The 12,533-nt window shown below is 46.4% G+C and overlaps 1 non-coding gene across 1 annotated transcript; it reads left to right on the top strand.

Moving 5' to 3' along the window:
- Window positions 1-690: 690 nt before the first annotated feature.
- On the top strand, window positions 691-763 carry TRNAT-CGU (transfer RNA threonine (anticodon CGU)). The gene has a single exon. It is a non-coding gene; the product is annotated as a tRNA-Thr (tRNA).
- Window positions 764-12,533: the final 11,770 nt, after the last annotated feature.

The following is a 12,533-nucleotide window of genomic DNA, read 5'->3' on the forward strand; positions in this document are numbered from 1 at the left end:
GGGACATATACCGAATAAATGTTTTGAAAAACGCATTCTCCTCTAAGATGCTACTTACTTTTTGGGCTTCACGTGCAGTTAGCCAGGTAATCTGGCCATGTAATTGCAGTGTCTGAGTGACTATTCTTCGATAACATATGCATCTTACCATGCACCCGTGAAATAAGACACACGAAGACATGCGAGAAGATACTTGGAGCACACGTACATAGCTCTCGTCATGACGCTGTGCAGCATGCAGAACTATGTAATATCACATCTGCGTGGATAGGCGTGACTACTTGGCTGCGATTGTGGCTTGGAAACACTGGGTGAAGAGCGTCCAACATGTGCAGTGCCTTTAGATGTGCTGATGGCGGTGAGTTGTAGCAACAGGCGGGTTTAGCCTTGCGATCAATGCCGACAATGGCTCCATCCGAACGTCTCGTATAGCATCACTGTAGTGTTTCACCACATGGCCATCAGACCAGTCTCCCTTAAGAATGCTACAAGGAGACGCGAAGTTTCTTTGCGGCCTATAAATTGATCCTTCGGGGAACACATGGTCTTGCAAGCACGCATGCGGAAGGACTTTTTCTTGCAGATTTTCCAGGAGAGCGTCCCTTTCATCTTGGGATTTCGGGCACGAATGCAGGAAGTGTTCAACGTCTCCTGTCTCTTCGCATGCTGTCCAATTCGGAGAATTGATACGCCGCGGTAGCTCAGTTGGTAAGAGCATCGCACGCGTAATGCGAAGATGTGGGATCGTTCCCCACCTGCGGCCAGTTGTTTTTTTCATCCATGTCCATTCATTTATCATTTATTTTATTAAATTAGTAAGTACAAGTAGTTCTCCCTATGTTATTCTTGGTGTATTTGTTGGTTTTCTATGATACATTAAAATCAGCGCACATAAAAAAGCACGGATTAGACTTAAATGAAGGTACATGACTCTAGGCATTGAACTGGCCAAAATCGGGTAAAAAAATAATAATCATGCTTTGTAACTTGAGGGGAGTTTTGGGTGCCACGCTGACTCTGACAGTGGTGACGTGTGAGTCCACAATCGGAGGCCACAGTAGTCAATACTGTAGGGGAGGAAGACGACGTTCTGCGCATGGTAAGCATTTAGTTCTTGAGAAGACAGCGCGTGGTGTCCGCTGTGATAGCCCGATGCCGTAGCAGTAAATGAGTGAGGCGCCGGAGGAATCGCCACAGTTTGCTGATTTATTCCCTTGTTCGCCAGAGACTGAAGCATCACAAACACTTGTCGTTACTCCTTGGGTTATTTTTCGGGAAAAGGCCTCTAGTTCGGGCATAATGATGTGTGCAACGGCCCTATTAGTTGCTGCAGTTTCGACAGCACAAGCCAAGCATTAGTACTTGTGCACATCGGAACGAGAGACCGAGGAAACAGCAGCGGCCACCAAGGCTGGCCGGCGCTCGCAGCAGCTAAGCCCAGAGGGGGGGGGGGGGTTGAGAGAGAGAGAGAGATTCGTACCGCGTGCCGGCTTCCGAGAGCGCGACGGCGGCACCTGCGTGCGTGCGTCACGTGACTGCCTCGCCGATTACAACCCGTCTCGCTCCGTCGCCGCATCTGCTCCGTCGAGACGCGCTGCTGACGTGGCGTCGTCACGATGCCATCTTCACTCACGCAACACCATTTCGTTTGAGCTGTTCCGGCGAAGCGAGCTCGCGGCGTGGCGTCGCAGCCAATGGGAATTTGGGTGCCGATTTGCTGCTACAGACGCCGGCTTTTTTGCTCAATGGGTCATTTGATGCTTTCGGATATAAAAAAAGATGAAAAAATTACGGTGCAAGATACGATTTTAAAGCCTACGGTGTTCGGTCAACAGACCTCTGACCACCGGACACCATAGGTCTTAAAATCGTATCTTGCATCATGAGATTTTTTAATCTTTTTTTTTTCTTTTAACAGCTTGGCTGACGTTAGCTGGGACACATGATATATGTGTGCGTAATTATATAGCGATAAGTATTACCACTGTGTAGTGAGTTTGATAGAAATACCTGCGGTGTTATACACCGTGTTTAAGAGCCACAAACAAAGAGTAGTCGTTTTGTTGTGGTTCAATTTACCACAGGTGGCCTTGCATGTAGACTAATAGAAAGAAGCAGCAGCATACCACAATGTCATAATAACTGCCAGATAACCCTGAGGTAGGCGAAGAATCAAGCGGATATTTTTTTTTCTTCAGAGTCATGATCGTTTATAATATAGTATGGCATGAAAGTAAAGGCTGTGCAGTGACGTTAAAGCGAAAGAAAGGTTAAGGGGCCACAGGAGGAAATTGAACAGTGCGAAAGCTCCATAATGTACGGTGAGACGAGCGGCCCTCGACAGGAGATGCTAAAGCGCGACAAATGACAAAAGGTGAACGCGGACGACTGGATAGGAATGGAGAGTTCCGTAACAAACGACCTGAGAGCGCGATAAAGGACGTACGACGAAACGTGAGGACTCCCATGCAGAACGAGTGGTCGTCCTGTCTAATGCTGCTTTGCTGCCAGGGACGCTCCTTTCCTTTAGTGCCTTTTTGCTTGCACCTTTGCATCTTTTGTTGCGCGCTAACTCTGCCTATCTTTAGATCGCCTTGACCGAGGCGCGCACGTAACGACGATCAAAAGGACCGCACCGCTCGTTCGCGTTCCCTCCACGCTGCATGCCTCTGATGGGCAGCGCGCGTGGGCCGTAACAGTCGTCCGTTGCGTTCGTTACAAGCGGACTGTTGGCTCCGCCTTGTTCATGTGCTTGGGCCAGTGGTACCCTCCTACCTTCGCGGTCCCTCAACGATAATGGGCGGTGGTTATCTCTTGACTGTTACATGCATTGAAAAATAATGAAGCAGCAACTACAGAATGTGCAGAACAAGTCGGCCCGAAATTGAGTGTATGGCGATCCTGGATATAAAGCCCTGGTCACGTTTCTTGTTGAATAGCTTCCACATATCCTTCTTTAGTATCAAACTGAATAGCTGTCAGTAAGCTATAGCGCAAAAAAGTGATGGTTGCCACCGTGACGTCGTAGGTTTTGGTACATTACGTTATAATGACACATAACTGAACTTCTCTGTTCTTTATAGACCTACGTAATCTCATGGGCATGTAAAATTCTTGCGACTGCTTTTGTTTTTATTTATTTTTTTTGAAGAAAGAAGCTTTCTAGAAAAACTTTGGTTTCCATAGATAACCACCATGCTGTTGTAGTTTCTACATAGCTCAAGCAATCTGTCTTCCTATAAATGAAATCTGAGAACAAGATTTTCTACGTAAGTTATTTACCATAGTCAATGGCGTACGTGGTTTATGGCCTCCCTCCTTTTACTGACGAATCAATCCCAACAAAGGGCACTCAAAAATCACATTCGCTTGTGTAATAAACACTGCGGAAACGTCGCGTAAGCAGTTCAATATCAAAATGAAGGCTGACCAATGTAAGACACTAGCGGAAACAAAATTAGTTAACCTGTATGCCTTAGAAAGGCTGGTCGACATTTTATAGCATACATGTACCTTTCTGAAAGGCTGCCTTGCCATCGTTGGCGGGCTAGTTTGATGTGCTTAGTAACGTCAATTGAGGTGGCTGGTGGTGGTGGATGTATGTAAAGGAAGAAGCGGACAATGATAATGAGTGCTGGCTTATTGCATAGAGATGGAATTCATTTAATTCAAAGTCCTTGAAGGAATGCTTTTAATTTATTCTGGGGTTTGACGTGACAAAAACAACTACATGATTATGAGGCACGCGGTAGTGGAGGTTTCCGGATTAATTTTGACCAACCGGGGTTCTTTAATCTGCACCCAATGCACGACACACGGGCGTGCTTTTTTTTTTTTTTTTCGCTCTCATCAAAATGCGGCCGTCACGGCTGGGATTCGATCCCGCGCCCCCGGGCTTAGCAGCGCAAGGCCAAAGCCAGCATACGCCACCACGGCGGCTCGAACAAATGTCGCTCCCGAAGTATTCTGTATAAAGTCGGACTCCGAGTGTGAATTGCTATGAGAATTAGTAGTGAAATACGTTGGCTTTTGCTCGTCCACTCTCACCCACGGCCGAACCCAGAGCCAGTGCCATTTCGATTAGTACGTCAGCGCAATGTTCACTTCGATTAGTACGTCATCTTGCGCAAGTTAACTCCGTGCCATGCGCACTTTCCGCCAACTCACCTGTACTGTACACTCAGTTCGCTTCTTTTCGCAATACCTAACGTGAGTTTAGGATGTGACAAGCCGAATAATGTGTTCAGTGTGACGTCACACGTAATTTTCAACGCAGCTCGAAGATCGTTTGCATTGATTTGATTTTTAACGTTTTTATTCTAAAGAAGAACAGAAAGCCACAATTTCTGAAAGCATTTGGTTGCTCGTGTCTTCGTTGGCGGCCTCCTTGGAGTTGGTGGCCCAATCCGCCTTCGTCGTAGACGAATTCCGCGAGCTTAGTTCACAGAGTGCAGAAAGTTGCCCTGCTTGTTGTAATCTCAAATCCAGTCTTCCAAAGCGCTTGGCTGGGTTTCTCTCGCTGTTTCTTTTATGATGCGGTTGCGAAGTGTCACGTACATGTCTTGAACAAATCCACAACACATGCTTTGCAAGGGCTTATTGTGGCACATGTTGCACACCTTCCTTAATTCGACTCATATCCAAAGAAGAGACGCCATTTGTGTGGTAAAATAGTCCAGTGTTCAAGGGGACCCGTCTATCGCGAAAAGAGCATAATTGAAATAAAAGATACACTAGCCAATAAAATAAAATATCGATTCTGCCGATGCGTGGCCCATATACTACTCCCTTGTTCAAATTGCCGACGATCATCATCATAATCATCATCATCATCATCACCATCAGCCTGGTTACGCCCACTGCAGGGCAAAGGCCTCTCCTATACTTCTCCACGCCGACGATACTGTCTACGATATCCTCTGCTTAACCTCCCGGTCTTTCCATTGCCCCCCCTCTCTCTCTCTCTCTCTCTCTCGATTTCTATCTATCTATCTATCTATCTATCTATCTATCTATCTATCTATCTATCTATCTATCTATCTATCTATCTATCTATCTATCTATCTCAGCGAATAGATTGGCTGCGCCTTATGGACGAAGCAGATGGTCCACTAGGGTTGAGGACTGGGCGAGTTGGTCTTGCATTCTAGAACTGGTACAGCGCAACATACAAAGTAGTGTAACATACACTACTGTAGTAGTGTGAGCTACACACTACGATAGTAGTGTCTCGGGTACCCGGCCACACTACTGTCGGCCATAGCTGAAAAGCTATTAAAGCAGCTAAAGAAGGGTAGTGACACAGAAGCTCAACAAAGAAATAGTGATCACAAGAGGCCGATAGTCATACCATATTTGCATAACGTCTCTCACAGATTAAGAAAGATTGGCCGCAAGGGTAACGTGGAAGTAGTGTTTTCTGCGCGGGTTACGCAACGCAGGCTCTGTATTGTCGTAAATGTGTTCCATCCGCGCACTAAAGTCTGTTCGACTATGCACAAGAAGCGTTTTCAGTCACGCGTGGTTGGAGTTGTTTATTCAATTCCACTATCATGCGGGAAGATATATATAGGTCAAACTGGTCGCTGCCTTAATGAAAAGCTAAATGAACATGATTACAATGTGCACCGGGCAATACAGGGACACTTAGGAATTCGCTGTCGCGACTGTGGATGTAAACCGAATTTTTATCGGTGTGAAGTGCTAAAAAAGCACCGATCACAACTTACGCGGGAGATCATTGAAGCTGATCTCATAGCAAGGGCTGACAGCACGTGCGTTAGCGCGCCATCTTTGTGCCTATCTCCACAGGAAGCAAGGTTTCTTGATCAGTTTAACCTTGTATGACGGAATTGCGCGTTCTGTGACCCATGATGGTGTAGCCTTCTATCGGTGTGACGTTTGTGAAGTGTTGTTTCGACTTGTCCTGATGCTTTCTTGTAGGTATATATTTCGTGCAACTCGCTAATAAACCAGTTAACAGCGCCCTGTTCCTTTATCTGGCCGGCTCGGCTTGTTTCTCCCTTTGTATGTTGCGCTCTACCAGTTCTAGAAGCAGATGGAGCAGTGAGCGTGCGTAACTATCCAGAAGGTTTTCTTGCGTCCAGTTTATCGCATGCGTAGTGGCTTGCATGTGAAGTGACTTTAACAACGAACGAGTTCGGTCGGAATTTTTCGGTGGTGATTACTGATGCCGAGTCTCACTCAATGCGATGTGTCGTCTCTTCGTGGTTCTAAGGCAGAGCATATATAGGAGAGAACGCCTACTTTCGCAACATCATTTTGGTAGTGCTTCACGCGTCGTTTAATATTCCCGGATTCGCCGATATAAGCAGCGTCGCAGTCTTTGCATGCGGTCTTGTAGACGACTCCTGGGTTACGTGTGTGCTAGATGCGGTCCTTCACGCGCACAAGTTGGACATTCAGTAGCTTGTCGGGACGCACGATACCCAGATAACGCAATTTACGAGGGTTCTAGCAAGCCATTCGCCTGCGCCACGAACGCAGGGAATCACAGAGGGGACATTGTACAATTGGAACTCGACATCAGAATCGCGATCAAAAATGCCTACCGACATGCCTGATGATATAGTCACTACATCACATACAAGCCACAACACATGCGACAGACCAGATACTAGGCAATCCGCCTAACATTTACGCACGCTCACAGCGCCATGTGATCTGTAGATAAAGCACAATCATAGCTTTTCCTTTTGACATGATAGGGTGTATCTTTGGGCGACTTGTTTTCGCTAAAAATCTTGTGTCGTTCATTGACATTCTGAACAAGGAACCCGTATGGGCGCCGCAACGTCAGAATTGATATTTTACATGGCAAGTGTTTGTTGTAATGCAATTGCTTTTGATGTCGGGACATCATTGTGTTCGCCGCCGCCATTGAAATAACCACCAACTCACGAATAAGCACCCAGGAACATATATGTAGACTTAGCTAAGCACCTAGGCATATTCTGGACCAATGCACATGCTAGACTTGGTGTGCGGAATAAGTCCTGTGCTGCGGGCAAGTGTCTATAGGTTTGCAGTCACGTGGAATATGAGCTGCAACATGGCGCCCGTAGTTGAAAGGGCGCCAAGACTGCACGCCGGCGCCCACATGCGAAAAATTGGAGAACTGAACACCACTCCGATAACTGGTATTTATGCACCCAATTTTTCGTACGTAGGCGCCGCCGTGTAGTCTTCGAGTGCCTTCGACCTCGGGCACCGCGTTGCTGCTCGTATGGCACGCGACTGCACCTAACATTGAGCTATACGAGTCTGTTCAGAGGAAGAAAATATCAATTGTTTTCGTCACCACAGGCTAGAACAATTGTTGAAGAGAGAGAGAGAGAGAGAGAGAGAGAGAGAGAGAGAAGACGACAAAAAAGAAGAAACATATATAAGCTGAGTGGCGGTAAGCATTCCTGACTACCTAAAGCTGAAGCTTCAAGTGACGGTGATGTTCAGCGTTAAAGAAAATTTATTTTTCCCACTTTGAACAAATCAAAAGCAACATTTAGTGCTTAGGTATTGCATTGAAATCTGAAAGAGAAGCAAATTAGTACACGAGGTAGGTTCTCTTTCCATCCTAAAATATGTTTTATAACTATTGTCTCCAGAAGAGATGCCTACTCCGCCGGAAACAAACAAACAAAACAATAAAGACAGAGAAACTCACGCCCAATGATTGCTTTATGCTCGCAATAATCTCCTAGTATGCGTACATTATGCCAGCAAATTTATTTTTTTGGGATAGCTGTACAGCGCAACGAAAATGTCACCCTCATATCCTCAGCAGCCCGGGTTTTAGGAAATACAGCATGAGTGTGCGAAGAATTTCCTCGTAAGCAAAAGGACGGAGTCTGCAGTCAGAATGCCGAATGAGCTATGCGTTGCCGTACTTCTTATTTGGAGTCCTCCTACAGACGCTGCAAAGCAGCTTCGTCACCTGGCACACAAGCCCTTTTTAACAGAGTGGAACACCCCGAATATAAAGCGCCACCAGGTTACACGAGCTGAACCCTTCGCTCCAACTTCCACCTTTACCTGGGCTTTACCGACAGGAGGCATCGCTTCTATACCGGCTGTGGTTGGAAATGGCTTTCAGGAAGGCTTACACTATATTGATTGGAATGACAGACATTGCTGCGTGCGACATCTGCGGCAGCGAAGGGAACATCCAGCATTTATTGTTCCACTGTCGTCGATTGCAGTCGCAAAGACAAACACTATCTATCGCATTGCGATGACTGGACGATCGGCCGCTGTCCGTGCAGGCGATACTCGAAGACCGCCCCAGTCGCTCGTCGGCCCACAAGGCTACTAAGGCACTTTTGCCTTTCTTGAGGGCGACTGACCTGCGTGAATGAGTTGGACTTGGTGGAACCTTCCGTCCGCGTGCGCGAACTCACCGCGTCTTCCCTTCACCCCGTCCTCTGTCTACCAAATATTTCTATTCCCCTCTCCCGCCTTTCAGCGCAGGGTAGCCGAGCAGACACATTTCTGGTTAACATGCCTGCCTTCTCCCTTTCTTTCCTCCTCCACCTCCTCCCCTTAGATTTCCTGAATTGCGGTATGTGGCCACGGTAATTTGCTCATTTGGTCGTTTACAGGTTGGGTCAAGCAGTCATAATTGATTGAAATATATGGACACTCTTCGACATAAATTGACATTGCAGTGAGGCTTTTATAGTCTGTCATCAGAACTTCCGCTGTCCTGTTGCGCAGTATCATTTGCAGAGGTATTTATAAAACACACACACACACACACAGACACACACACAACATGCCCATGCGTGTCGTATATCAGTTTTCACACAAAGACATAGCATGCCACGCATTCTACACGCTCTATAATAGGAAGAAAGAAAAAGCTACGCGGCAGCGAAGTCAAGCAAGAATGTTCCACGGGGCACAAGCAGGGAATAGTCTCAATATTGAATGAACGTATAACCGACGCCAAGTAAAGAAAAAAAAAATTGGTACACCCAGCGGGCGGAGTCAGTGACTGAGAAATAAGAACGAACGGCGTCAAACAAGTAGAAAATAAAATAAACGCGAAGCCGATGAAGACGCGGACAGAGCAACGTGTCGCCAGAGGCGGGGCGAAAGAAAAAAAAAAAAAACAGCGAGAGAAGGCGCCATCACTATTGGCTTTGTCTCGAAAACCCTCTCAACTCAGGCACGTCAATAAGGATCCGCTAGCTGCCACCGCTGGAGTCAAGAGGGGGCGAGTGGGCGCTGCGCTTTACACAAGAAGCCGCGGGGAACAGGGCAAAATGGCCGGGCGAACGAATAGCTGGGGCAACTCGGCGGGAGGCTCGCCGAGACGAGCGCACAATCTGCTGCCAATCTGGAAGGACGGGCGTACCAGGCAGCAGCGGCCCCACCATTTTCGCGTGCCGGCGTCGATACAACCATTAGGAGCTACCGGCTGCGCGATTGCACTGCGCTACCCTGGAGCGGCGGTGCTCGCTGATTGCGTGGCTCATGCGTTTTATCAAGCACGAGTCCCAACGTATATACCTTGGAACAGGTTGTTTATGGGCAAGCGCTGACGGTTTTCGGGTTGGTCCGTCCGTATATGCTGGCAACTCCAAGTACTTTAATTGCGGTAGACTTTGGCACCTGGACACCACACAGTATATCGCGAGCACCCGCTGCATACGCGAATGCGCAGCAGTTAGGACCGTTCACAGGGCCTTCGTGTACTGGGCAGCATGCTCAAGAGGCGAAAGGTAAAAGGACAGAACTAACCCCACAACGCTTGAGAGTAAGAATTACTCCGATAAAGATACTAGCGTAGCTAATCTTGCTAAAGCAGTTCCACACCCTCCAGAAATGCCTTGAAGGCAGCCGAAACACAAGAGGAGAAAGCTTAAAACACTGTCACTGATACGCTGACTTCACTCGCTTGAAGCTCGCTGTCCGTGTTGAATGGCAACCACTGCTGTGAACCCGAATCCTACTTGCATCGCAGTGTATCTTTTTTAGTTGTATTAAGATATCCCTGCCTATAGCGGTTATTCGTTATATGATAAGCGATAATAAGAAAAAGTACAGCGACGCCAGTTCAAAAGCTTATTGCGTGCTTTGGTGCTGCTGGAACACCGCCCCCATCGCCCGTCGGCCCATAAAGCGGAGAAGGCGCTTTTGTGCTTCTTAAGGACAACGGGTTTGTGCGACCATCTGTGACTATTGATGCTATTTCTGTAAGACCACACGCGTCAGCGAACTCACCGCAATTTCCTTCTTTCCTTCCCTCCTCTCTCTCCCTGTGATCTTTGTTTCCCCCTTTCCCGTTCCCCTGGTGTAGGGTAGCCAACCGGACGTTATTCTGGTTAACCTCCCTGCCTTCTACTTTTCTCTTTCCTCCCCCTCCTTGGTCTTGATCTCCCTTAAAGCTCCACAACACTTCTGGACAGAGTAAATGGCTAGAGAGGTCAACATTTTGGATCTATTTTCTTCAGAATACCACGCATGTGATTTATAAGTGATGATTTTAAATTATAATGCGCATGCATGCGCACACACGTACACGCACAATAAAAAGAAGAGGGAGAGAAAATATGCTCACTAAAATCCTCTGAAACGCTCAGTTCTTATCGTCTACGTTCAAGTGTGGGCCATTCAGCTCCTGCGTGATGTTTAGAAATTTTTGTGTCATGAGGCTCATCATCGTGTTATCTTTCACTAGAAATAGTGAGAAAAACAAAAGACGATAAGCCTATTTTATTTTTCACACACTGTACAGCCGATCATTTTTCGATCCGTCGGCATAATGTGTTACAGCGCACTACTAACCCAAAAGCGTCGAACTGCTTATTTACGCCCTCTGCGAAGTCCACGCATAACGTTCAGTGAAAAACGCCGACCCCACTGGAAATGCGGCGTCCGGATTTCGCCAATGCCGACAGACAAAGCTGCCATGCAACTACAGCGTTGTTGTTTGGATCTACACAGAACAAGGATCACAACATCAAAATGTTTAGAAGTGGCATAGACGAGATGGCGGTTCGAGGGAAGCATCAATGATGCTGCGGTCACTTTCTCAAAGCAACTGTAAGCACTTTAAAGGACCCGAAGTGGTTGAAGTTATTCCATAGCACCCCACTACGGGGTGCATCTCGTAGAATGTGAGTTACTTTGGGATGCTAAACCCGAAATTTTAATTTAATTTTAAAGCAAGCACGGCTGCAATTTTGTCTTCTTGCAACAACATATGCTGTAACCGTTTCAAAATATGTGCGATATTTTCAAGAAGTACACAAAATTATCGCCTCTCTTTTTAGGTGCAGCCTTGTTTGTGTAAGCGTAAGTTGCTGCCTTACGGTGCATTACACAAGTAGCACCAAAACAATGCCTATTTAAAGAGGGAGTACATGGGGTTTATTTTTGCAAAAGAAATTCACGGCTTTCACATTGTTAAGAGCTACACATGAATGGCGCATTACGAAAATAATAGTGCAGTCAACAAAGAATTTTCATGCGCCATGTAAATTATAAGCTGGTGACACAAAATTGGCCTGCCAAGGAAGGATGCGCAGACCTATGGTGGGCTTCGCTGCAGCATGCCAGTGTGTAACACGGAAGAAATAGAAACGGTCCCGACTATTCTGGAAGTATAAACGTAATATATTCAAAAGCAATTGAAGAATTATACTTTTGACATTACACCTTTTAATGAAGAAGCACAATACAAGAATAAAAATGAAAGAAAGAAAGAATGAAGTACAATGCAACGTGATAGGCTGCTCACCGGAGCGGAGCGTCCATCAGTGTTTACAAATGTTGCGTTATCTACGACGAGTTCATCGAACGAATTAAATTTACGTTCACCCAAAACTGTACTTAATAGAGGCGCAATTATTTTTTATCAAGTCGTTATTCCACGCACAAACATATGACTGTGCTAGGACACTTGAGAAATAGATGAAACAGTTTACTTACCCCTAGGACGAACTGCTGCTAAGCGCTATCTCTCTGTCTCGCTTATTTCGATAACTATGCGCTCCATATGCTAGGGCACTCATAAATACCCACCTTGAATATGTATATTTGTCAGTTACTCCTCATCTGTTCAGTCATAAAGCAAGCGCAGGCAGTTTACCGCCGAAAGTAACCAAAACGGCAGCTGTGGCGCCATCTGTAGGCGACCGCAGTAGGATCAGCACCGAAGCGACCACTCAGCTCCGCATTTTCGGCGAATGTCAACATTAACTTCACAAGCAAAGCTTGCGACTTGTACTAAAAAAATACAAAAATATTTTTTTTCCTTACTTGTTGGCCAGGATTAGCGAAACAGAGTCGTGAAACAGGAGGACGGAACACACTAGTGGCTAGTGAAAATCGTCACGAAATATATTTCTGCGAGTACTTTCCGTAATGCAAGCGAAACGTTTATACGAATGACTGAAAGCAAGTTAGTGAATGGCCGGCAAAGCTACGATTCTACAGTAATGGTATAGACAGCCCGGAACAAATATAAAGTCAATCCTTTCCAAAGTGGGGCTCGTGTGCATAGCGTG

This window comes from Dermacentor variabilis, chromosome 1 (assembly GCF_050947875.1).
Source record: "Dermacentor variabilis isolate Ectoservices chromosome 1, ASM5094787v1, whole genome shotgun sequence".
Taxonomy (NCBI): domain Eukaryota; kingdom Metazoa; phylum Arthropoda; class Arachnida; order Ixodida; family Ixodidae; genus Dermacentor; species Dermacentor variabilis.